This window comes from Muntiacus reevesi, chromosome 1 (assembly GCF_963930625.1).
Source record: "Muntiacus reevesi chromosome 1, mMunRee1.1, whole genome shotgun sequence".
NCBI classification, from domain to species: domain Eukaryota; kingdom Metazoa; phylum Chordata; class Mammalia; order Artiodactyla; family Cervidae; genus Muntiacus; species Muntiacus reevesi.
This window is the reverse complement of record NC_089249.1, coordinates 158,140,701-158,165,050: the sequence shown is the minus strand read 5'-3', so window position 1 is coordinate 158,165,050 and position 24,350 is coordinate 158,140,701. Positions and strand designations below refer to the sequence as shown.

At 46.2% G+C, this 24,350-nt stretch overlaps 1 long non-coding RNA gene and 1 pseudogene across 1 annotated transcript; one reads left to right on the top strand and one right to left on the bottom strand.

The window, feature by feature from the left end:
• The first annotated feature begins 3,018 nt into the window (after positions 1 to 3,018).
• Positions 3,019 to 14,749, top strand: LOC136152391 (uncharacterized). Its single transcript, XR_010660206.1, has 3 exons — positions 3,019 to 3,256; positions 5,882 to 5,968; positions 14,708 to 14,749. It is a non-coding gene; the product is annotated as an uncharacterized lncRNA (long non-coding RNA).
• On the bottom strand, positions 11,551 to 23,742 carry LOC136164380 (taurochenodeoxycholic 6 alpha-hydroxylase-like; annotated as a pseudogene).
• Between the last annotated feature and the right edge of the window lie 608 nt (positions 23,743 to 24,350).

Sequence of the window (24,350 nt, the reverse complement as noted above, 5' to 3'; positions counted from 1 at the left end):
CCTTGGTAGAAACCAAATCCTAAAGCAAATTCTGGGAAACTGCTTTAAGCCTGTTCTGTGAAGATTGATTCACCAACGGAAAATTTCACAGAATTATAGACTCAGAAAAAGCTTGTTTTAGTAAGTAGTTACAAAGTTATGGAAATGACTGTTTCAGGGAGTATCTGTAGCCCTTGAAGACTTTCACAGCAGTCATTTTGGAGTGTATCACTCTGCACAACAGTTATTTAAAGTGTGCTTTGTATCTTACATGCCACTAACTTTTCAAATACATGTGTCAAATACAAAATAGTCTCTCTAAAGCGCTTGGTATCCCTCCATTTTATTCTTTCTCTGCCAAGATTAGACTCCAGATCCTGGGATAATGACATGGGATTTCCCAGGTGGCTCAGTGGTTAAGAGTCTGTGCTCTCAATGCAAGGGGTACAGGTTCGAACTCCTGCTGTTGTTGTTCAGTCTCTCAGTTGTGTCCCACTCTTTGTGCATACCCCATGGACTGCAGCACACCAGGCTTCCCTGTCCTTCACCATCTCCTGGAGCTTGCTCAAACTCATGTCCATTGAGTCAGTGATGCCATGCAACCATCTCATCCTCTGTCATCTCCTTCTCCTTCTGCCTTACATCTTTCCCAGCATCAGTATCTTTTCCAATGAGTTAGTTCTTTGCATCAGATGGCCAAAGGGTTGGAGCCTCAGCTTCAGCATCAGTCCTTCCAGTGAATATTCAGGACTGATTTCCTTTAGGATGGACTGGTTTGATCTCCTTGCAGTCCAAGGGACTCTTGAACAGAACAGTTCAAAAGCATCAATTCTTTGACACTCAGCCTTGTTTATGGTCCAACTCTCACATCTAAACATGAGTACTGGAAAAAACATAGCTTTGACTAAACAAAGCTTTGTTTTGCAATGTCTCTGCTTTTTATTATGCTGTCTAGGTTGATCATAACTTTTCTTCCAAGAATCGAGCATCTTTTAATTTTGTGGCTGCAGTCACCATCTGCAGTGATTTTGCTGCTGCTGCTGCTGCTGCTGCTAAGTCACTTCAGTTGTGTCCAACTCTGTGCGATCCCACAGATGGCAGCCCACCAGGCTCTCCTCTGTCCCTGGGATTCTCCAGGCAAGAATACTGGAGTGGGTTGCCATTTCCTTCTCCAGCAGTGATTTTGGAGCTCCCCAAAATGAAGTCTGTCACTGTTTCCATTTTTGCCCCATCTGTTTGTCATAAAGTGACGGGACAGTATGCCATGATCTTTGTTTTTTGAATACTGAGTTTTAAGCCAGCTTTTTCACTCTCCTCTTTCACTTTCATCAAGAGGCTCTTTAGTTCCTCTTGGCTTTCTGGCCTACGGGTGGTGTCATCTGTGTATCTGAGTTTATTGATATTTCTCTTGGCAATCTTAATAATTCCAGGTTGTGCTTTATCCAGCCTGGCATTTCACATGATGTACTCTGCATATAAGTTAAATAAGCAGATTGACAATATACAGCTTTGACATATTCCTTTCCCAGTTTGGAACCAGTCAGTTGTTCCATGTCCGGTTCTAACTGTTGCTTCTTGACATGCATGCAGGTTTCTCAGGAGGCAGGTAAGGTGATCTGGTATTCCCATCTTTTGAAGAATTTTCAACAGTTTGCTGTGATCCACACAGTCAAAGGCTTTAGTGTAGTCAATGAAGCAGATGTTTTTCTGAAATTCTCTTGATTTTTCTATGAGTCAATGGATGTTGGCAATTTGATCTCTGGTTCCTCTGCCTTTTCTATATCCAACTTGAACATCTGGACGTTCTCAGTTCACTTACTATTGAATCCTTGCTTGGAGAATTTTGAGCATTACTTTGCTAGCATGTGAGATGAGAGCAATTATGCAGTAGTTTGAACATTCTTTGGCATGCATTTCTTTGGGATTGGAATGAAAACTGACCTTTTCCAGTCCTGTGGCCACTGCTGAGTTTTCCAAATTTGCTAGCATATTGAGTGTAGCACTTTAACAGCATCATCTTTCAGGACTTGAAATAGCTCAGCTATTTCCATCATCTCCACTAGCTTTGTTCACAGTGATGTTTCCTAAGGCTCACTTGACTTTGTACTCCAGGATGTCTGGCTCTAGGTGAGTGGTCACACCATGGTGGTTATCTGGGTCATGAAGATCTCTTTTGTTTAATTCTTCTGTGTATTCTTCCTACCTCTTCTTAATATCTTCTGCTTCTGTTACATCCACGCTGTTTCTGTCCTTTATTGGGCCCATCTTTGCATGAAATGTGCCCTTGGTATCTCTAATTTTCTTGAAGAGATCTCTAGTCTTTCTCATGCTATTGTTTTCCTCTATTTCTTTGCACTGATCACTTAAAAAGGCGTTCTTATTGCTCCTTGCTATTCTTTGGAACTCTGCATTCAGATGGGTATATCTTTCCTTTTCTCCTTTGCCTTTCACTTCTCTTCTTTTCTCAGCTATTTGTAAGGCCTCCTCAGACAATCATTTTGCCTTTTTGCATTTCTTTTTCTTGGGGATGCTTTTGATCGCCACCTCCTGTACAATGTCACAAACCTCCATCCACAGTTCTTCAGGCACTCTGTCTATTAGATTCATCCCTGGTGGGAAACTAAAATCCTGCAGTCAGCTCATTACAGTCTAAATTTTTTTTAATTTAAAAAAATTATGACAACTAGAAAAGGTGTCATATATGTATTTATATTGTCAACTGCAAACTGGCCTGTGTCATTGGCACTTGCCATCTTCTTCTACAGGGGTTAAATCATGTGCTCCCACAGCTGCTGATCTTCAGTATCCCCTGAAAATAGTTCAGGGTAGACAGAAGAAATGAAGAACTCTGTACTTGGGGAAAAACTGGTAGAACAGATCATCAGATAGTTACATATTTTCAGGAGCTGATTTTATGAGCTCGATTGTTGTGTCTCCTCATATTTAGAAAAGCACTAAAGCCCTTCTGGGTAATGACTGTTCCTTGTAACTACCAGAAACTTTCTGATATATATATATATAGCTCCCCACCATGCTTCCCTGGAGCACTTTCTCAGAGCTATCTGAGGTGCTTTCTCCTGTGCTGCAGTCCTCATTTTGATCCAGACAAAACTTAACTCGCAGCTTTTATGTTGTGCACTTTTTAAGTTGATGGTGACCACAAAGGACCCAGAGTGGGCTTCTCTTCTTTGCCTTAAAGCTATGAGGAACTGGAGCCAAGGGATCAGCAGAGGCTTCTTGTGCCTGTCTCACTCCTCGGAGAGTCCAAATGAGTTTGGTAAGTATTTCCTTGTTCTCAGATCTCTCATATAAGTTGATAATCTTGAATTTTATTTGGCAGTATGTAGCAGTGGAAAGGGAAGCCTGGCGTGCTGTGATTCCTGGGGTTGCAAAGAGTCGGACACGACTGAGCGACTGAACTGAACTGAGCAGATATCTTCCCTTCATGGATAACAGCCTTGTTGTGTTGAAGGGGCTTTTATAATCAATGAAGCTATGAACCATGCCACGCAGGGCCACCCAAGATGGATGAGTTACAGGGGAGAGTTCTGACAAAATGTGATACACCGGAGGAGGGGATGGCAAGCCACTCCAGTACTTTTGCTGCAAGAACCCCATGAACAGTATGATAATGCAAAAAAATATGACACCCGAAGATGAACCCCCCAGGTAGGAAGATGTCCAATGTGCTACTGGAGAAGAGTGGAGGGCAATAGGTCCAGAAAGAATCAAGTGGCTGGGCCAAAGCAAAAATGACACTCAATTTTGGATATATCTGGTGGTGAAAGTTAAGTACAGTGCTCTAAAGAACAATATTACACAGGAACCTGAAATGTTAGGTCCATGAATCAAGGTAAGTTGGATGTAGTCAAAGAGGAGCTGGCATAAGTGAACATTTACATCTGAGGAATCAGTGAACTATAATGGATGTGAATAGGTGAATTTAAGTAAGATGACCATTATATCTACTACTGTGGGAAAGAATCCTTTAGAAGAAATGGAGTAGCCCTCATAACCAACAAACAAGTCCAAAAGGAAGTACTTGGGTACAGTCTCAAAAATGAGAATGATCTTGGCTTGTTCCAAGGCAAACCATTCAACACCATAGTAATCCAAGTCTATGCCCCAACCACTAATGCCAAAGAAGCTGAAATTGACTGATTCTATGAAGACCTACAAGACCTTCTAGAATTAACACACACACACACACACACAAAAAAGATGTCCTTTTCATCATAGGGTACTGGAATCCAAAAGTAGGAAGTTAAGAGATACTGGAGTAACAGGCAAGTTTGACCTTAGAGTACAAAATGAAGCAGGGAAAAAGTTAACAGAGTTTTGTTAAGAGAACTTGCTGGTCATTGCAAACAGCCTTTTCCAACAGCACAAGAGACAACTCTACACATGGACATCACTAAATGGCCATACCTAAATCAGATTGATTATATTCTTTGCAGTCGAAGATGGAGAGGCTCTATACAGTCAGGAAAAACAAGACCTGGAGCTGACTGGGGCTCAGATCATTAGTTCTTTATTGCCAAATTCAGGCTTAAATTGAAGAAAGTAGGGAAAACCACTAGGCCATTCAGATATGACCTAAATCAAATCCCTTATACAGTGGAAATGATGAATAGATTCAAAGGATTAGACACTCTATTGTCTGAAGAACTATGGGTGGAGGTTTGTAATCTTGTACAGGAGGCAATGACCAGTGCCATCCCAAAGAAAAAGAAATGCAAGAAAGCAAAGTGGTTGTCTGAGGAGGCTTTACACATAGCTAATAAAAGAAGAGTTCAGACCTTGATGTCTCAAGTGCCAGTCTCTTGTAGAATTTCATACCCAGTGGCTTGTACCCAAGAGGGGAGACTTACTCCTGCTTGGATGTGGGTTTCCATCTCGCCTGATCTCCTAGGGCCACTTTCATTTAGTCAGGGCGTTAGTTCCTCACATCCAGTGAGCACAGGCTCTGAGGTATTTCTTTACCCTTTGCAGTATGAGTAGGGGTTGCAGCTTGATCTCCTCTTGGAACTGTCACCAAGGGAAAAACAAGTCAATAAAACCCTTATTTCACTGCCAGAGCTGGAGTGGGGGTGAAGGGCAGGAGGGTACTAGATGATCACTCTGGATGCACCAGCAGAACTAAGAGTTTAGAACTGTTTCTTCTCACCTGAAATCCTTGTCCTCAGACCAGATTCTGTCCCACTGTCTGGTCGACCTATGGGCCAGCACTACAAATTACCTACAGAAACTTACACCAGGAAAACCCCTGGTGTACAAAACTTTTGGAAGTTATTTTTACAACATTTGCATGAGCAATTTATGATAAAACATATCACTTGGTCAGTAGTTTTGTCATATAATTTTATTTAGATTATAAAATAGGTTATATTTTAAAGGGCTTCCCTGATGGTTCAGCAGGTAATGAATCTGCCTGCAGTGTAGGAGACACAGGAGACGTGGATTCTATCCCTGGGTTGGGATGATTCCGTGGAGGAAGAAATGGCAAACTTAAACTTATGATTTAAATTCATATTTAAATTCAATATTAATTGTTATATATCTTCAATATTATCCCAGTATGTATGTAAACATTTGTTCATATGAAAGAATGTTTGGAATGTATATGGCTACTTTAAAAAATAAGTACTAAATTGTATCTATATAATGTTATTTTGCTAATTGAGTATGTACACAGTTGCAGGACAGTTTCTGGATGTACACGTATAAAAATTGTATTGAACTAAGATTTTGATATGTGAACTTTTGGCCTCATTTTAATTTACTAATACCCAGAAATTTATGTGCACTTCCCATCTTGTAGTGGAATCTTTGTACACCCGTGAATGTTGACCACCAAGCCCTTTCCTTTCTGATTTTACTCTCTCTATTCTTGCCCTGACAGGCTGGCGATTCCACAGGACCCATTGCTCTGCCCCCAAGATGCTGCTGCCAGCGCTTCTTGCACTGGGTTCACTGGCTCATCTTCCAGGTCTTTGCTCACGTTCTTCCCTCTACCTGGTGGCCCGTCCTCTTTGCCAGAGAGCAACTGTCTCTCCTCAACTTTGGAGACTCAGCTTTATTTGGTCACCTCTGGATTTCTCACCAACATTTGGTCCCAGGCATGTTCCGTGTAGTCACATCATCTTTATTTCAGTGTTTTCTGTGTAACTCAGAGCAACCCTCTGCACTTTGGTATCTCATCCCTGCCTGCATCCTTCTCCCATCAGGACTCAGGAGCTCTGAGGCAATCTGTCTACTGTGGGTCATGTACCTTCACTAAGCTTGTGTTTACCGAGCATTTACTCTGTGCCAGACTTTAATTTAAGGCACAGAATTAAGATGTGGCTAATCTGTTTGGAGTCTGCAGGCTAGAGGAGGAGACTGAGAAATTAAGCAGTCATAATAGGAGGGGGGTCATGAATGTGTGATGGAAGGAAGACAGAGCCTATTGGGGAAGCTTTGGGGAAGGGGGCCCAACTCAGACTTGGACATTAGAAAGCTCTTTTTCCTCCACTTGCTCATTCTTTGACTCATCATTTACCAAGATGCTTTTGGGTTACAAAGTTTAACCAGAGGCAGGCTCTCCCAGAAGAAGCTCATAGTATTGAAGACTGAAGATTAAAGATTAAAATAGTCTTTAGAGGACTGAAGACTAAAATAACTAAATCTGGTTATTGCTGATTTAGGAGAAGGACGTGCAAGGGAAAAAAAGAGTTGTCCTCTCCATTTGTGAGTGACCCATCTTGGAGGAGATGGCTTGGGGTTGGGCCTTGGTAGATGGACATGAGGGACAACAGGATTCCAGGGAAAGGGCCCATGAGATCAGAGTCTCAGAAGCTGGAATGCATAGGCAGGTGGGGAGGATCTTGAGTAACCTAGGGTGCTGGAGATTAGGAAGGAGAGAGGTACTGGGTCAGGCCGCATGGGGTTTGGGCTCCTGTCTCTGGCTCCACTCTGTTCTAATCGTGCTGCAGAGAAAGAGAGGTCTCAGCTCTCTGCAACTCCTGACTGTCTCCTAACACTTGTTTAAGCCACACATCCTTGGCGACCCCTCTCCACGTGGCTTCTATCTTTGCTCTGAGCTTCCCAACCCCCAGGCTAGTGGTGCCAGTGCTGGGTGGGGAGCTGCTTGGCCCTCGCAGCCTATAAGCTGCTGCTTTCCCTCCTTCCCGTCCCTCCACACAATGGACTGACACCCCTCTATGCAGGCTCTGTGCTGGGTGCTCAGGGTGAGGGGGATTACAGGCTCAGTTCCAAGAGCTCATGGTCCAGAGACAGGACACCAGGCAGGCAACTCAAATTTCAGTTCTTCTCACCTGGCCCCATCCTGGGAAGCTTCACTCTTCTGTGCTAGGAACATGTCAGGGTTTAGGCACTGATATCATGAGACCGTATAATCCCTCAGTCTGAACAAACTGACCTGGTTTGTCTCTATAGCTGATATAATTCCCCACCCAGCAAGTGAGCCTCTTTTCCTGAAACATGACACTGTCTTAGATTCCTGTCTGTTGTCTCCACACACAGTGAACCCACAGGGCTGATCTGTCAGACTAACATTTGTGCTCCCAGGCAAGCTCAGGGCCAGGCAGGGAGGGTGGGATTGAGGGATGGGGCAGGGAAGTATCTGGAAGCCTGTGAGAACACCTGAAGGTGCTCAGCCTGGAGAACGGGGAGACTCAGGAAGGAACAGCCGTTGTCCTCAAAGGGCAGGGTTGCCAGGACAGCCTGAGATCTCCCTGAGGAGGCAGTGTCTGACAGATGCGTGGACACCAGCACAGGGCCTGGGAGGAATGAGCCCCCAGGACTGGGTGAGGAGCCAAGACCTGAGAGGTTAGCTGGGTTATTTCATGGAGTCATGTGCTGGTCACACAGCAAGCCTTTGTCCCATGGACTAACTGACCATGACCGTGTCCTAGAGCCCCGCTCCTCCCGGCCCTCCCAATCCCTGGTCCAGCTCTATCCTACCTCCTGCTTGTGCCCATAGAACCAGTGGGAAGAAGGAGATGGGAACTGACGAAGGGCTTTAAGTAGCCACTGTCTGTGCAGGTAGAGCTGTGTTGCCTTGAGCAGAAGCAAAACTAGGCCGAACAGGGAGACCACCTGCAGGAGCCCAGAGACATCGCCCAGGGCTCCTCTGGTGGGGCTCAGTGCAGAGACACTCATGGTGCAGTGGCTTCTGGATTGTTGACTCTCCCTGACTGTGGTTGATTTTCCCTGAACACCCAGTCTGGAGAATCTCCCCACCCACCTGGGGGAGGGTGAAGGTGAAGGCAGAGCTCAGACCTGGGACTCCAGAGTTGATTGTGCAGGATACACTTTGGGGAAGAGTGGGAGAAAAGCTTTCATAGCTGACAGTGACAATGGCCAGGCATACCCCCACTTTTCCTTCTCCTTATTTCTTACCAAATATTTAATGAGAAGCTGCAATGTGCCATGTTATCTGTCTGGTGCTGAGACACAGCTGCAAGTAGAGCTGACTTGAAACTAGTCAGTCACAGTTTGGTTTGGCAGACTTTCAGTAGATGTGGTTTGTTTTATTATCATCCCCATTTCAGAGAGAAAAACTAACTTCAGAGAGGAAAAGTGATGTTGTCAGCAGAAAACAGACTCTGAGAGACCTCGGTGAAATTGAAATCCTTCTCTGTTGGATCTCAACTGCCCACCTCAGCTCCTCTGAATAGTTTCCCAGGGCTTGTCCCGTCCACTATGGAGTGTGTCCTGGATGACTGTGCCAGTGGACGGAGCACTGGCCTTGGATCCAGAAGGCCCAGTCCCAGGGCAATTTTACTACTTATGAAGCTAGTGACTTGTCCTCTCTGAGCCTCAGCTTCTATTTTGAAAGGTGGGATACTAATTTATTTCCTACATACCTCCCAGGAATGGTCTTTCAGTCATTCATTCACTCATCAAATATTTCTTGAGCTCACAGGCTGTATTAAAGGTAGAAACTTACCCTAGTACAATAAAAATAATTCTTGTGATCCAGGAATAAACACTGACCTGCTCCCCTGACCAAAAAAGAATGGGGCATTTAAGGGTGAATAAGAGTTCAACAAGTAGAGAGTGCTTTTAGAGCAGTGGGTACTGAAAAGAGATGGAGATCAGATGCAAAATAGGAAGGGGTGAGGGAAGTTTCATCTTTAGTGACTTATATCACTATTTCATAATTCTCTCCGTTAAGATCAAATCCAATGCCTACAATTCCAAGTAAAACACCAAAGATTTCCATGAAATCTACTTGGAAGCCAGCTCTCTCAGGAGCCTTAAGATTCCTCTTGACCTGTTCTTCCACCCTATGTAACTCTGACCCAAACACTCTCCTTGAATGCCTGATCTCCTGATAGGTGGTTCATGTACAACCTATGGAGCCACATTTTGGGGGCTTGTCCAAACTAAAGTTCAGGGGCGGGTAACCACTTACATTCAACCCCCTCCCAGCCCATCCATCCCCTCCTTGTCCTGGGTTCCTCTCAAGGTTCTGAAGCTCTTCCTCCCCACACTCTAAGTGACTAGATTTTCCTTTATTGGTTCGGCATCTTGATTCAGCCCTAAGAACAGAAAGGAGAGTGAGTCCATTGTCATGTGCTCTCAGAGTGACCAACTAAAGCCCCTCTGTGCCTCCTGACACCAGGGGGCCTGAGAAGCTTCTTGTCTAGGACCCTCCCAGTCAACTCTCCTGCCCTATGCTCCACCTAGCCCAGAATGTCCATCTGGCCCATTCTTGCAGCAGAAGAACTAGCGCTGAGCCCTAGGGCCTGGGGCGAGTGGGGGAAAAGGGAAACTGGTCTGAGGGTTCCAGCTTCAGGCACTGGCTGGGGAGAGACCCCTTCAAGGGGCACATGGCACCATAGCAGCGCAGCCCCAGGGCTTCAGGAAGTCTCCTCTGGCACCAGGGCCCTGGGCTAGGAAGGGCAGGGGTGGGTGGGAGGAGGACCTGGGTACAGAGCCAGAAGAGAGCAGGGCTGGGTGCAGAGAGGCTGGAGGAGGAGTGCACGGGCCTTGTTCTGGTCAGTGCCTGTGTCAGGAGGACTACCCCCTCCTAGTCTCTGGAAATACCAGGGCTGAAGAAGGCCCTCCTCCATCATGGTGGCTGAGGAGAAAGACCAGAGACTCCAAGGTGCTCTCCTGTGTGGGAGGTACCACCAGCTGTCCTGGATTTGGATCGGACATCCTCTCCCAGCAGCCAACACTTGTGCCCACCTGGTTCCTCCCAGGCCGTCCAGTACACACATGCCCCCATCACTTGTGGCCTCTGAGGAACCTGAGGTTCTGCCTGTGAGGTAAGGCTGCCAGGGGGCTGGTGACATGGCCAGGCTGGGCTCTTTTCAAATCTCTTCTGGGGTGGAGATCTTTGTGCCTGGACAAGTCTGTAAAGTCTTCCCTGCTCAGCACAGGGTGGGTGCTGGCTGGGCCCCTCTACAGATGTGGTGAGAAAGCTACCACAGAAGAGCAGGGTGGTTCCTTCCCCGACAGGTGCTGGTGTGATCATCTTCCCTCTGAGCCTTTGAAGATGAGAATTTTCTCCTGACTCAGCTGTCACAGAAGCCTCAGATGCTGGGCAGGGTGTGGGGCATGAGGGAACCCAGAGTGAGAGGCTGCAGGGGGGTCAGACATACTCTCCCTGCTGGGGTTCCAGTCCCACAGAGTAGGTGTTATCTCCCCTCGTCCTCTCCGCTATTTTCCCTCCCTTTCCCTATCCTTTCCCTCTCCCTTCCCAGCTCCTTTCAGAGAAGACACACACACTCCATATGACATTGTGAACTTTATCCAGGGAGGGCGAGAGAGGGGAAGCCATATGAGTGATACATGGGAAGACTCATCACACATGGGAGAGAGCGGGGGACAGGCCGATGGTAGTCACATAGGACTTTGCAGGTCCAGCAACAGCTGCCCAGATGTCCTTGTCCTCAACCCCAGATCAGGAGAACAAGCCTGTCTTATCTGAATTGTTCATCTAATCACAAATTCATGATTAAAGAGATCATGATGCGAAGACAGAAGCAGAGGGACATTTGAAGATGCTGCTGGATTTGAATGTGGAGGAGGGCCCAGGAGCCAAGGAATGCAAGGATGACAGCTCCCAATGCAGAAAAGGCAAAGAGTGGGACCCTGTCCTAGATCCCTGGAGAGAGGGCCCGCCAACATCTTGGTTATTCAAGGTCAACCTATTTCAGATATCTCACTCCAGAGCTGTCAGAGCCTATTCCCCGAGGCAGTGATACATTATTTTATCAGCAAAAGGAAATGAATACAGGGACAGATAGGCAGGCTGAAGGGGAGAAACGCAGGGAGAAAGTAGACAGAATGGAGGAGGGCTGATGATTGGGATTCAGGTGGACAGTGAGAGATACAGGGGGTCAGAGACAGACAGAGAGATAAGCAGATAGGGAGCCTACAGAAAAGTGAGAGGAGAAGGGCAGAAAATCTTCTGGGCAGGAAACAGGAGATGAGGTGGGCTGGTAGGTGGGCAGATGGAAGCAGGAAGTGGGCAAAGAGGCAAGGACAGGAGAGAGAGACAGCAGGGCAGGCTGGCAGGAGGGGCCCTCAGAGCTTGTGCTGTCCACAAAAGGATCAGAGGATCTTCCTGAGCCACAAGTGGATCCCATTTTTAGACTTCAACACAAGTTTTTTGAATGGGCACTGGGACTCTTGAGGGATCTGGTCCCAGTTCAAACCAAAGGGCCGCAGCCACCTTCAACTCATTCATGGCAAACTGCTTCGCGATGCAGTTTCTGGGTCAGGATGGGAAAAGGAAGTGAGCAGAGGCTTCTGACCCCTGCTGGAGACAGGGATTCAGGGCTGTCTTCCACATGACCAAGCCGTGATCCCTTCCCTATAGGTCACACTGAACTTGCCACCTAGGCCTTGGCCCACACTCTCCCCCTGTCTTCTGACAAAGCCCACCTCTCTAAATACTAGCTCTTTCTGCTCTCAGCAGGAAATCCTGTTGGGGAGCACCTGTGCTCTAAGCACAGAATCAAGTCAAGCAAGTCAGGAAATGTGAATTAGAACTTTGTTCACTGGTTCACAGGCAGTTTCTGGTTTTAGGCCAGGCCAGGCCACTCTATGGGGCCGGGTGGGCTGCATGCTCAGGTCCTTACCTTCTATAGCAGACAAATAGGGGTTCCCATTTCCAGAGAGGACAAGAGAGGATTGTGCAAGGAATCAGAATGGCAACAGACAACTTCCTTGTTGGGACACGAATTAGTGACCCTGAACCTGCTGGACCATTTGCCTCCCAGTTAATTAATGGACTGGTCTCCTGTCTCCCCTCAGCCCTTCAGTCAATTTGTTCTGGAATCTTCCTATTCTACCCTAGAAGTGACCCCCTAACCATCCTTTGGTCTCCTTACCTGACCTTTTCAGCCTCCCTGCATCCCTTCTCTCTACTGAAGTCACAGCAGCTCCAGGCCTGCTCTGTGCCCCATCACAAGGAGGACACCACCCAGTGCCACAGCTGCATCACAGCTCTCTCTGCATTGCTCCTTACTCATCTGGGTCCTGTCCAGCGGAAACAACTTCTTACGCAGGTTGATAAGGATACCAGGGCCCTTAAGGAGGAGGAGAAAGGGACAGACCTCTTTTTTCCCCTTACATTCCTTCATCTTAGTTACATAAGACATTTTTTTAAAGCTCTGAGTTGTTATGGTAACAATCTAAATTGCCTAAGACTAAATTTCTTTAAGCCCAGAGCTAAAGATTACAGAAAACAAAACAAAACAAAACACGTCTTGCTCAGTCGTCAGGCAGTTCAGTTGCTCAGTCGTGTCAGACTTTTTGCAACCCCATGAACCTCAGCATGCCAGGCCTCCCTGTCCATCACCAACTCCCGGAGTTTACTCAAACTCATGTCCATTGAGCTGGTGATGCCATCCAGCCATCTCACCCTCTGTCGTCCCCTTTTCCTCCTGCCCCCAATCCCTCCCAGCATCAGGGTCTTTTCCAGTGAGTCAACTCTTCACAAGGTGGCCAAATCTTGCTCAAGGGTGTTTTTCCTTAAGCTTGTACTAATGATTGCATAACACAATGTATCTTGTTCCAGAACATGTTTCTCCTTCTTAACAGGAACCTTCTGACTAATCCTATTATCTTAAGATATATGTTGTGGAAGTGGGTCTGATAAGACCTCTACAACCTTGAGACATTCTTTTGAAAAAGTATATAAATCCCTTGTTAAGACTAGCAACACTCTCTGCCTTCTTCTGATGTCTATGTCAAAAGCTTTCTCTGTCCCTTGTGAGAGTAATAAAACTTTTGCCACACAAAGCTCTGAGTGACTGAAGCCACCTCTCTGGTCTCAAAACGAAATTCTCTCCCTCAGAGATCACGAATCCAATACAGTTTACTGTAAGCTATCACAACTCCTCTTCCTCAACTCAGCTTCTCTTGTGGTTCCTTCCCCCACCTCCACAGACCACATGCTCAAGGCTCAATCCAGTGACCACCACCTTCACCACCTCTGCTCACTGCACCTCTCCCCTCCACAAGGCACCTCAAGGCACCATTAGTGTTAACTCAAGGACATATCACATCCAGTGCCTAGCACAGTGCCAAGATCTTCGAACCTTCTACAGTCTGCTCAATGAATGAATGAGTGAAAGAGTGGATGTGTGAATGATGTCTGTCTTGATAGTGAGCTCTGAGGGAGGACAGCGTTATCATCTCTGTGTTCCCATCTCCTAGCACAGGTCTTGGCACACGGAGACATGCTTAATACATACTTTCATATTTAAACAAAATTTAAAGGAAATCAGTCCTGGGTGTTCATTGGAAGGACTGATGTTGAAACTGAAACTCCAATATTTTGGCCACCTGATGTGAAGAGCTGACTCATTTGAACAGACCCTGATGTTGGGAAAGATTGAAGGCAGAAAGAGAAGGGGATGACAGAGGATGAGATGGTTTGATGGCATCACTGACTCAGTGGAGATGAGTTTGGGTAAGCTCTGAGAGTTGGTGATGGACAGGGATGCCTGGCGTGCTGCGGTTCATGGGGTCGCAAAGAGTCGGACGTGACGGAGCGACTGAACTGAACTGAACTGAATTGAATTGAAAACAACCTAAACGGAGTGACAATATGTTATGTATTAATTCTGACCTAGGAATCAAGCTGCTGAGTCCCTCCTGCCCTCTAGTGGCAACTGCATGACATGCAGTCATGTCTACAAGGAAGGGCTGGACGCTGGTTTAAATAAAATCCTAGAACCAATTCAGGAAGACAGTGGCTTCAAACCTGTTCTGTGAAGGTTGATTCACCAATTTAAATTTCACAGAACTTTAGATTCAGAAAAAAAGAAAAAACTGGTTCTTGCTAAGAAGTTGCGTTATGAAAGTTACTGCTTCAGGGGATGAAGTTATAAGTTTCACCATAGTTATTCTGGATGTGTCATTCACCTTAACTATCATTTAAAGTGTGCTTTGTATTTACATGCAAAAAATTTTCAAATGCTTGTGTTAAATACAAAATAGTGGGTTTTTCTCTCACAGTTACTTACTTGTCCTCCACTTTATGCTTTTTGCCAACGTTAGACACTGTATAATTTGGGAGTGCAGTGTATAACCCACCATACATATAAAGAATTTGAGAAACTTGAAAAGGTATCACATTTATATGAATATTTAGTCAAAGATTTGTTAGGGTCCCCCACAGAAATAGAGAACACACTGACTGTGTAACTTTCTTCAAAGGGCAATTGTAACTGATCACTAATATGATTTGAACCCCCAGGACAGCTGGGAAGAAGGAAGACAGCTGGGAGTCCAAATCCATGGAAACATAAAAAAAATAAAATAAAACCTAGTCCGGGGACTTGGTGGGCCAGTGGCTAAGACTCAGTGCTCCCAGTGCAGGGAACCCAGGTCTGATCCCTGACTGGTGAACTAGATCCCATATTTGGCAACTGAAGAGTTTTGCATGCTGCAGCTAAAGGTCCCACATGCCACAATGAAGACATGATGTAGTCAAATAAATGTAAATATATTTTCTTAAAAAACAACTTAGTCCAAGTACAATGATGTGTTCATAAACGGAGTACAAGTATAGAGATTGAACATCCATCTCAGTATCTCAATAAACTCAGTTTATTCATCTTAAGCACCTTTGTGTTCATTTCTCAGTCATGTCGACTCTTTATGACCCCAGGGACTGTAGCCCACCAGGATCCCCTGTTCAGAGAATTCTCCAGGCAAGACTACTGGAGTGGGTAGCCATTCCCTTCTCTAGGGGATCTTCCCAACCCAGGGATTGAATCCGTGTCTCCTGAATTACAGATGAATTCTTTACTGTCTGAGCCACCAGGGAAGCCCTTAAGTATCTATAGCTGCATGTTAACCAAAACAAAATTTATTTGCTTTTGACTAGAATTACATCTGCTCAGTATGGTCCACTAGTTACCCATGATAAAAAAAAAAAAGATAATATATACAATGAGAGGCTGATTGGTGATTTAAGCAGAAAAGGTAGTGCTCTGACTAGGAATGTGGGAAGAGAGAAGAGTCATCTACCTTTTAAGGTAACTGATATTGCAAAGGAATAAGCATCTGAAGATTAACTTTCATGAAAACTTCTGATGCTGAAAAGTGATCCTCCTAAAGTGAGGAAATCCCCAGAATACTTTGAAACAGCACTGACATGGAAATGTAGCCAGTCATTGCAGAAGTCAGGAGATTAAAGTCATTGTGGCGGGTCCTGAAAGCCTTCTTATACCTGGAGACCCATGCCTCCTTCTCAACACATCAACATACAAGGACAAAACTTCATGCACCACATCTGAATGTAGACAGTCACACATACTGGGTAGCAACCAGTGACAACTGCTTCCACAAGTAGAGAGGCCTCACCTGGATGCTCCTGAGAAGGACAGGAAGGCATGGCTGTGTCAAGTAGAACCTGGTGCAAACCAGGATGGGTCAAACATCTGCAGAGAGAGCACCGGGGCCAGGGCAGATGGGGTCAAGCTCCTTGCCTCAATCTACCAGGGGACAAGAATCCCAGAGGAGGAGCAGGAGAAGGGGTTGGTGTGGAGAGAGCATCCCATTCACTCCTCCCGCTATCATCTTACCTCCAGGTTTGACTACACCTTTGGGTTGTGATGAAACCCATAAAAGGAGAGGATCAGTATGAATCCTGTGGGGAAGGGAGGAGAGAGAGAAACCTGATGGTCCCCATGGAACAGCGGACTTGCGATGGCACAAAGTGTCTGGGATCACTCTCCATCACTCTGAATGAAATGATGCTCTTGCAAGACTGGTGGGCTGGGCGTGACAAATCACATGATCACTGATTAGGAGTAGGTAACCAGGACCCAGGACTGAGAAGTTAAAGAATTGGAGACTTACATACAAGAGCAACTCAGATGACAAGTCACATTTATCAAGTGCCATCACGACCCTTTGGAAATGTGCAGTAGCTCATTTAGTACTCACACAGCCCTCAAGGAAGGCCATCTTATCCCCAGGTGGAGAAGAAGCACCTGAGCCTTGAGAAGTTAACGGATGTGTCTATGATCTCATAGTTAGGAAGTGGCAGGGCTGGGATTCAGGCCCACTGGGAGGGGAGCTGATGGTTGGCCTCCAGCCATGGCAGATCATCAGATGCTCTCTACCATCCACAGGAAGGCCTCAAAAAGAAGTCCGTGTGACCCCTGGCGGTGATTTCACTGAACTCCCTCCTTAGACCCCATATGGAAAAAACAATCTCCACCTGTTTCTCTCTGCTTTTGCTTCAAGCCTTTACAACTCAAGGAATTAGAACTCTAGGACTCCATTACAAGACCGCATTCAAAGTCCATCAGTTGCTTATTGAGCATTTGCTGCTTCAGATTCTGCATCAAGCACTTTTCAAAAGTCGTCCATACTTCAAAGCAAATATTAACTATCTTGAGACAAAAACACAGTCATGCCATTCCAGAACTGGAAGAGCCCATGTGGGGCTCTGAGGTCCTGTGTGATCTTGGAGTGGACTTAGGTGAGTGGTGAGGTGAAGTTCATACCTGCAGGTAAAGAGCGTCCATCAGTCCATCAGGGAAGGTGATGGGCTTGCTCAACTCTCCGGCTGTGCTGGGCACTGGTGGATAGAGTCTCAGTGCCTTCTTGATGCACATGGTGGTATAGGGCATCTAGTCCAGGTGGTCCCTGAAAAGAAATGCATCTATGGGTGGACAGGATAGGACAACCAGGGATTCTCCCTAGCTCAGGTGGGACAGTGTTCTTCCATCTCCTAGACACTCACCAGGTGATGGAAGCACCATCCCCCAGGAGGCTCTGGCTCTCTTCTTGGCACCTCTGCTGATGCACAGGGTGGGAAGCCAGCGTATAGAGGATCCAGGAAATGTCACTGGCTGTAGTGCTGTTACCCTTGAACATGAACGTGTCCACTTTGGCACAGAGGTCCTCATCAGACAAGCTGCTCCCATTCTCCATCTGTGGAGGCAGGGCCAGAGTGCAGGGTCTGCCCTTCCTGTGTACTTCTGCCCAAAGGCTCAGGCCTCTCCTGCCCACACTCACTCTGGCAAAGAGGAGGATGTCCAGGAAGTCCAAGTGCCTCCTGCTCCTCACTATCTCCAGCTCTCCCTCCTTCTACAGGTGAGCCTTCTTCTCCTTGATCACTGTGTCTGTCCCAGAACAGTGGTTCCCAGCCAGAATTGAGGACTCTGGGGGACCATATGCCATCTGCCATCCCCATAGACCCATCTGCCCCTCAGGCCCAATCTGGGTGCCAGGTCGATATGGGTGAGGGTGGGACTGGGTGAGCATGTCAGGACTGAGAACTCCAGCATCATCTACTCCAGGCAGCAATCCCTGCAGTAACACAGCCCATGGATGCTCTGTCAGAATGCTGCTGGGAGGGGATCTCAGTCATCACCAACATGGTAACTCCTGGAACTCCCTATTCAATACCTGACACCCTGACCTCTGGGTTCCCGGTCCCTGCAGCATGCAGGTGTGTGTCAACTCCTGAAGAGGAAGCAGGAGTCTGGGCTCTGCCTGAGGGGTCAAGCCCAGGCCCTTTCACATGTGCCTGATGAAGGTGTGTGGAACAGCCCATGAGAAGGAGAAGAACCTGCGTGTTGATGGGCGAGCTGGCAGACCTGATGGTTCCAGCTTTCAGGGGTCAGCCTGTAGATGAAGTCGTTTTGGTGGAGTATATTTTTCATTTGGAATATCAGAACTGTTGAGTTCAATATATATCAAAATATCAGATTGTTGAGATCCCTGATGGCCTGGAAGTAGGACTGGGAATTCCTGAAGGGAGAGGATGTAGAAGAGACTGGAGTTGAGGGGCCTCTGACCTGAAGAGGGATTAGGGCTCTGGATCGAGGACTCCTCAGTCAGTAGGGACAGGCAACACTGAGGCATTGTCATTTCTGTCTTACCCTTGAAAATCCTCAGTATTTACAAGAGTCCTGAGGGGCCAGGCTTTTCCCTGTGTAGGAATCAGAGACCTGTGACTGAGTAAAAAACAGTCTAAGTGGTATTTGACCATGATCCATGCTTCTCTACATTAATTTTTGTGCTGAGAAACATCCCTGCTGACCTTACTGGCTCTCAGATAAGTCCTCCCCAACTGGTGACAATGGGACCCTGCCGTTGAAGTGCTGTCACTGACCTGTCAGTATTGATGCTACCCTGGAGGCTGAAGGTGCACTTCATGATGGTGTCCAGGGTCATCAAGGAGACATGTCTGAAGATCTCTACATGTGAGTCCTGTCTGATGAGTTCCTCCCACCTGTCCTGTGGAGGGAGGTGGATTGACTCTGCTCTGCTCTCCCAGAAGGCCTGTGCTGACAAGGCCAGTCCCTCTCTGTCTCTACTTATTTGCTTGTTATTTCCTCACTCTCTAAGCAGATGTGCTTTAGCAACTGAGGCTGTAACATATGTGTGTGATATGATGCCAGTTTTCTATGAATATTTTACTATATAAATTGACATGTTCTCTCATAATATTTGAATTAATTCTGAATTTTAGCAGTAACTTATGATGGTAAACATCTTGTGGCAGAGCAAAAAGCATAGTTTCTTGGGGACAAAGGGGAAATTGAAATCAACAGTTGGTCAGGTGATGTCTGACACTAGTAAGCAAATATTTAAGGGCAAGGAAAAGCCTAAGAAGCTCTCTTAGGGCTCCTAGGAAGGGGCTTGACTTACTTCAGTTCCTTTCATTTATCCAATATTAGCTGAGCCCAAGTGGTACCTGGTCTGGATCAGAGATGACGTTTGTGAGGACCCAACTCTTTGAGTGTAGACCTGATTTTATTTGCTCCCATGAGTGACTCAGTGCTACTAAGAAGCCCTGAACCCACGTAGAGCCCACCTGAGTAACATTCTGGGAAGTCTACTCTTACACGGAATCTGTCATTGCTCAAGCCAGTCATGGCCAATTTGTGCTGCTGTCCTTTTTCTAGTCTGTTGTGTTGAAGACTTGGAGATGAGAGGAATGTGCACCCTGAATAACCTCCTTTCCTTTGTTGAGGAACAAATTGTGGATCCAAGTTGGTGCCTGAGTGCTCCTCTGTCCCATTCAGTTTTGGTGGGCACTGTCTCTTATGAATTTCTAAATTCATCATTCTGGGGACTGTATCTGATGGTTGTCTGAGGGACACAAGTGTCTGAAAGTGAACTTTGTCAATTTTATTGAATGTGAGTGGGTACTGGCAACAAGGGTTGAACTCACCAGCATCCTTTGGACAGAGTTGGCCATGAGTCCCATGTAGGGCTTCAGAATGCCATAGTGGAAGGCTGGGGTCAGCATCCACCAATGCTAGAACAATGTCTGCCGCTCCAACAGCAGCAAAGCTTTCCCTGGACCACAGATGGGTGTGTATGGGCATCGGGGACACTGGGGCCAACTTGGGAGGAACCAAATATGTCAGGAGAAGGCTCATGAAAAGCAAGAGTTGGAAAGGCAGTACATTTCAAGGATGTGAATTTCCAGTATGTCTGTCCCATAATCATGCTGACATGATTATGACAGCAGTGAGATAGAAGTGGATAAACAGTAGTGGGGGGTGGGGCAGGTGATAGAAGTACTTATCTAAAATTCAGGCTGAGAACATTGGAAAGAGCAGAGAAGAGATGAAGAAGAGGCTCAGCTTCAGGAGGGCTCTCAGCACCATTACAAAGGATGAATGTTGTGTTGGAAGAAGAGAAATAGGTTTGATTCAGAGATGGAGGTGGTAACTGGGTGCCTGGCAGCAGTTCTCCATTATGCAAAGTGGAAGCTCTTTTTAACCTAACTAGTAGGGGGAACATTGTTGTATTTAAATGTACTTACCAATCCAGGGAATCAGGAATCTGTAGATATTATGAGATTTTGGGCCTGAAAAGTAAGGAAGAAAAGTTGAGGGGATCAAAAAAGTCAGGGAGCCCCCAGAGCAGCTGAGGTCCAGGCCATGGGCTTCCTCCCCTTTCTGGTGCTTGTCAGATGGCAGTCTGTCTCAATATACCCCCCACTTACCTCCCATCCCTGACTCTCTCTGTCCGGATAGTCACTGTGAGCCCAGGAAAGCAGACTCAGTGTTCTGGGAACAGAACATCCACAGGACCAAGAATGGTGAATTGTCATGAAACATTAGCTCTGTTCAATGCCTTAGAATAAGACAGAACCTGTGGGTGTACTATAATTTATGGTGGTTTGTCCATCCCATGACCAAGGAGAAGCAACTGTGAGAGGTGCTCAACCTTGATCAGTGTGGATAGGGAATTGTCTTTCAGATCTGGGATCACCTCAATTTGGCTGTAATAAGAAAGAAAGTAAGAAATAAAAGAGAAAGCAGCCTCACCCAGGTGTTTGAGCATTTAGAAGTAGTAAATAATATTGTTTTTAGTCTGGCCCATGGGTTGAAGAATGTTTGAAAGAGTTCAGGCTTTGATGTCTGAAGGGCCAGTCTCTTCTGAAATTTCACACCCAGGGGCATGTACTCAAGGGAAGATTTTCTCCTGCTGAGGGTTTCCCTCTCACCTGATCTCCCCAGGACCATCTTCATATAGTCAGGGTCATAGATCAGAACTATGGCCATTGTCCCCTACAGCCAGCGAACACATGCACTCAGGTATTTCTCTACCCTTTTCAGTAGGACTTGCAGCTCACTGTCATCTTGGAACCGTAAGCAAAGGAAAGACTAATCAATAAAACCCTTCTTTCAGTGCCAGGGTTGGAGTCGTGTCAAGGATATCAGGAGATTACCCTGGATCCATCAGCAGAACTAAGAGTTTAGAACTATTTCTTATGACTTGGGCTCTGATCCAGACCTTGCTGGCTGTCCATCTTTGATGCTTAGACCAGATTCTCTCCCATTGTTGAGTAGACCTAGGCCACCACTACAAACTGCTCACAGATACCTACATCAGGGGTTGATTCCTTGGTGCACAAAACTTTTGAAAGTCATTTGGATAAAATTTGCATGAGCAATTAATGATAATTCATATCACTTGGTAAACAGTTTTGTCTTATTTTGTTTATTTGAAGAAGAAAAAATAGACTATATTTAAAAAATTAAGCTATGATTTAATTTCATTTTGCCATACTGACTGTTATATATCTTCAATACTGTCACAGCATACATGTAAATGTTAATATGAAAGGGTATTTAGAATATATGTGGCCAAGTGAAAAAAGTTAAACTATATGTGTGTATAATATTATTTTACATATTGAGTGTGTGCATAGTTGTGGGACAGATTCAGGGTGTATATATGAAAATGGTTTTGAAATAGCATTGTGAAAATAGTTGGATTTTTAAATCTCATATCATTTATTAATATTCAGAAATATTTGTGCACTTCCCATTGCCTAGAGGAATCTTTGTAAACTCCTGAGTGTGGACCACAAATCCCTTTCCTTTATGTTTTACTGTCTCTATTGTTGCCCTTGTAGGGCTGGCAATTTCACAGGACCCACTGCTCTGCCCCCACGATGCTGCTGCCAGCGCTCCTTGCACTGGCTCCACCTGCTCACTCTCAAGGCTTTTGCTTATGTTCTTCCCTCTAGCTGGTGGCCTGTCCTCTTCACCACAGAGCAACTGCTTCTCCTCAACTTTGGAGTCTCAGCTTTGTTTTGTTACATCTGGATTTCTCATCAGCGGTTGGTCCCCAGCATGTTCTGTAGTCAAATCGTCTTTACTTCAATGACTTCTGTATCTGATCTCTGCCTGCATCCTTCTCCCATCAGGACTCAGGAGCTCTGAGGCAATTTGTCTACTGTGGGTCATGTTCTTTCACTAAGCTTGTGTTTATTGAGCATTTACTATGTGCCAGGAACAGATTTAAAGCACTGAACTAGGATGCAGCTCTAGATGCTTGTCTGTTTGGAGCCTGCAGGGGAGTGGAGCAGACTGAGAGATCAAGTGGCCACAACAGGAGGGCATCATGAATCTCATCATGGAGGGAAGACGAAGCCTCAGGGAAGCTTTGGGAAGGGTGCTTAACTCAGACCCGTCTTAGAAAGCTCTTTGTCCTGAACTTGCTCATTAATCAAGTCATCATCTACCAAGATGCTTTTGGGTTACAAAGATGAACCAGAGGCAGGCTTTCCCAGAAGGAGCTCATAGCTATGACATTGCATATAGAAATAGCTGAATCTAGTCAGCTCTGCCTTATGAGAAGGATCTGCAAAAGACAAAGAGTTTTCCTCTTCACTCCTGGGTGACCAAGAAAAATACCTAAGAGGAGATGGCTTGGGGTTGGGCCTTGGTGAATAGAAAAGAGGGACAAGGTCCTTCCAAGGAGAGGGCCCATGGGAGCCAACTCCCAGAGGCTGGAATGCACAGGCAGGTGGGGTGGACCCTGAGTAACCTGCGGTGCAGGAAATTAGGAAGGAGAGAGAGATACTGGGCCAGCCCTCATGGGACTTAGATGTTTCCAGTTCTTGTCTTTGTCTCCACTCTGCGCTAATCATGCAGCCAAGAAAGAGGGGCCTCAGCTCTCTGCAATCTGTGATTGTCGCCAAACACTTGTTTAAGCCATAGACCCTTGGTGAACCCTCTCCATCTGACTTTGCTCAGAGATCCCCCACCTCACAGGCCAGTGCTGCCAATGAGTGTGGCAATACTGCCCCTCCTAGCCTGAAAGCTGCTCCTTTTCCTCTTTCTGTCCCTCCACACAATGGTCTGACACCCCTCTGTGCTGGGTGCTGGGGGTGAAGGGGATTACAGGCTCAGTTCCAAGAGTTCATAATCCAGAGAAAGGACACCAGGCAGGCAAACTCACCCTGTTGATGGTGAAACTCGAATGTCATTTCTCTTTACCGGGCCCCATCCTGGAAACCTTGCTCCTGTGTGCCAACAACTGAAATCACGAGTTGCAAAATCCCTCAGTCTGGTCAAGGCAAGCAGGTTTGTCTTATAGCTGACATAACACTACCCAGCAGGTGAGCTATTGTCCTGTGACCTGACACTGTCTTAGATATCTCTCTGTTGTCTGCCGGGCAGTGAACCCACAGGGCTGATCCATCATATTGATGTCAGTGCTTCCAGACAAGCATAGGACAAGGTATGAACTCATTGACCATAACCATGCTCTACATCCCTGCCCCTAGTGGCCCTTCCAATCCCCAGTACAGCTCCATCCTACCTCCTGCTTGTGACCCTAGAGCCAGTGGGAAGGAGGAGATGGGAACTGATGAAGGGTTTTGAGCAGCCACTGTCTGCACAGGTAAAGCTGTACTGCCTTGAGCAGAGGCAGAACCAGGCCGAGCAGGGAGATCACTTGCAGAAGCCCTGAGACACTGCCCAAGGCACTGGTGGGGCTCAGCGTAGAGACACTCATGGTGCAGTGGTTTCTGGATCATTGACTGTCGCTGACTGTGGCTGACCTTCCTGGAGCACCTAGCATTGTCTGGGAGGATCTCCCCGTCCACATAGCGGAGGGTGAAGGTGAAGGCAGAGCTCAGACCTGGGCCTCCAGAGTCGTTGTTGGCTTTTTTTTTTTTTTTTAATTTAAATCATCTCTCCTTTGTCACAAAATGTAAGTGTTAAGTAGTTAGAATAGGAAAAAGGAGTCCAAAATAGCAGTGGCTAAAAGACAAAGAAAGGAAAAAACCCATGAAAATAGAACAAAGGAAGTTCCGAGGACTGGAGTGAGAACCTCAGGTGAAGAAAACAGCCCTCCTAGCTAGCCCAGTTTACACAAGGCAAGCTCAGGGGGAGGAGAAAAACATATAAAAAGAGGAGCCAAAACTGAGCCTCTGGCTTCTCTTCTCTTCGTGTCTTTTAGATCAGTCTGTCCTCACTCCTTGAGGATGTATTTTCCTTTGCTTTCCAAATAAAACTGAGCTGTAACACCAATCCATCCATCACTTCAAATTTTTGCTGCAGCAAGACAGAATCGTGGATATTACACACTCCTCTGACATCTATGGTGCTGTTTCTTGAATT